Here is a 3,217-nt window from a genome sequence, read left to right on the forward strand (position 1 = left end):
TTTGGGGGGTTAATTTAGGTGTTTCATATATTGTGTTAGCTAGCTATAATTAATAGAGAGAAGTGTCCTCTCTTATGTCCGTGCTTGGTCGACGCTACGTACTATACATACGTATAGAGTGGACTAGACACGCTAGCTAGCTAGGAAGCAAACGAAAAAAACAGAAGATCGTCATGCATGAACATATATGCATACAGAGAGAAGTGATATCGACCACCTCTCCTTCTCCGAGAGATTGGTCGAACAACAAGTTCTTGTATATCTATCCGACACTACCAGCTACATATATACAATAATTATCTCTTACAAATATAATCATACGGACTCATGGTCCACATAGTATTCTCCGTCTTCAGCGATCACGTGGTCAAGAAAGAATGCCGCCAATTCCTCTTGAATTGCTCGCATGCGAGCTGGTGCTAGGAGTTCATCCCGCTTCCGAAACATCTAATTTGAAGAAGGGGGTCAATACATATATATATGAATGAATGAAACTCAACACAAATGATGGTAATAAAATAAAATTGTGAATGTTGTTATTTACGTACTTCATATTGTTCGTCAGTGTAGCCCCGCTCACAGGTCGTGTGGCGGATGGACTCGCAAACATAGTATCCACAGAAATCATTCCCTTGTTCCTGCCACAACCACTTTACAAGAAATAGAGGTCAATCAAACTGATAAGCAAGAATGCCAAATGGTATTGATGAAACTAGCGCTTGAATCAATAGGAGATGCGCGGAACATGCTACTATAGTACTTACTTTCGGGTGTCTAAATTGCAGCTTCTTCGGAAGTCCTGGAGCTTTTTTGGTGAATTTTTTCCAAACCCTCCCAGACAAAGAAAACAATTACTTGATATATCAGGAAATGAACAAAGTTGTTGATATGGTGGATAATGATCGATTTAACTTACTTCTCGAGCATTTGATTCATGTCCGCATATTCCTGGGGATCTTTTCGTCTTGAGTCTAAGACGGTTACTAGTCCTGCTCAAGCTTAATCTCTAGGAGAATATAGTGGTAACTGCACACGCATGCATAACTCATCAATTACATTACTATAACCTTGACTAATATATAAGGGAAACCGAATACGCACAAGACAGTAACACTCACCTGAAGTTGTAAGGAAAGAGTATTCACAAGTAGAAAAAGGGCCTATAGTCCCGGTTCGTAAGGGCCTTTAGTCCCGGTTCCTGAACCGGGACTAAAGTGTTGGTACTAATGCCCCGACCCTTTAGTCCCGGTTCAATCCAGAACCAGGACTGATGGGCCTCCACGTGGGCAGTGCGCAAAGCCCAGGCAGGAGACCCTTTGGTCCCGGTTGGTGGCACCAACCGGGACCAATAGGCATCCACGCGTCAGCATTTCTGTGGCTGGGGTTTTTGTTTTTTTTTGAAGGGGGGGGGGTTTGGGGGTTTTGGGGGGTTAATTTAGGTGTTTCATATATTGTGTTAGCTAGCTATAATTAATAGAGAGAAGTGTCCTCTCTTATGTCCGTGCTTGGTCGACACTACGTACTATACATACGTATAGAGAGGACTAGACACGCTAGCTAGCTAGTAAGCAAACGAAGGAAACAGAAGATCGTCATGAACATATATGCATACAGAGAGAAGTGATATCGACCACCTCTCCTTCTCCGAGAGATTGGTCGAACAACAAGTTCTCGTATATCTATCTGACACTACTGGCTACATATATACAATAATTATCTCTTATAAATATAATCATACGGACTCAGGGTCCACATAGAATTCTCCGTCTTCAGGGATCACGTGGTCAAGAAAGAATGCCGCCAATTCCTTTTGAATTTCTCGCATGCGAGCCGGTGCTAGGAGTTCATCCCGCTTCCGAAACATCTAATTTAAAGAAGGGGGTCAATACATATATATATATGAATGAATGAAACTCAACACAAATGATGGTAATAAAATAAAATTGTGAATGTTGTTATTTACGTACTTCATATTGTTCGTCAGTGTAGCCCCGCTCACAGGTCGTGTGGCGGATGGACTCGCAAACGTAGTATCCACAGAAATCATTCCCTTGTTCCTGCCACAACCACTTTACAAGAAATAGAGGTTAATCAAACAGATAAGCAAGAATGCGAAAAGGTATTGATGAAACTAGCGCTTGAATGACTAGTCGATGCGCTTAAGGTGCTACTATAGTACTTACTTTCGGGTGTCTAAATTGCAGCTCCTTCGGCAGTCCCGAAGCTTTTCTGGTGAATTTTCTCCAAACCCTGCCGGACAAAGAAAACAATTACTTGATATATCAGGAAATGAACAAAGTTGCTGATATGGTGGATAATGATCGATTTAACTTACTTCTCGAGTATTTGAGTCATGTCTGCATAGTCCTGGGGATCTTTTCGTCCTGAGTCTAGGACGGTTACTAGTCCCTGCTCAAGCTTAATCTCTAGGAGAATATAGTGGAAACTGCACACGCATGGATAACTCATCAATTACATTACTATAACCTTGACTAATATATAAGGGAAACCGAATACGCACAAGACAGTAACACTCACTTGAAGTTGTAAGGAAAGAGTATTATATCTTTGTTTTCATTTATTACGAATGATCGTAGCAAGTTGGCCTCGGTAGCTGCGGAATGAAATTTAACCTGAGTTGCATCTATGAGATATGTGTTAATGAACCCAATATCACCGACTTGTCTTTTCTTCAATTCGGCGATCTTCAATCTGCATAATATAGTGAGGATGATTATAAATACATACAATGAAAGAGCTAAGCTATATAGAGAAACTTAATGACAGAAGTAGTACTACTTACAGACAGTAGCAGGCGACCGTTGTTTTATCGAGGGCCAATTGATTGAAAAACTGATAGAACTCCTCAAATGGAACAGGCAATAGTTCAATTCCAACGAGGTCATGCTCCTTTTTAACTTTCACATACAAAGTACTCCTCCCCCCAGAGTCTCTGCAGATTTTCAAGTACCAATCATGCAATCTTCGCATCATCGTTGATAGAGATCTTTTATCTTTGACGAGAGGCTTCCCGTACTCGTATCTTTGTATCTGCACGTCCATGGGTTCATAATGTACATCGTCGGGCAGGTAATCTGCAAGATTGCTATAACCGGGCACCATCCTCGGATCATTAGCGACGTTGTGGCTAGGCACCTTGAGCAGGGGGCACGATTGCTTCGCTTTTTCGCCGAGCTGGGCAATTTGTTTCCCAGCT

This window comes from Triticum urartu, chromosome 2 (assembly GCF_003073215.2).
Source record: "Triticum urartu cultivar G1812 chromosome 2, Tu2.1, whole genome shotgun sequence".
Classification (NCBI taxonomy): Eukaryota; Viridiplantae; Streptophyta; class Magnoliopsida; order Poales; family Poaceae; genus Triticum; species Triticum urartu.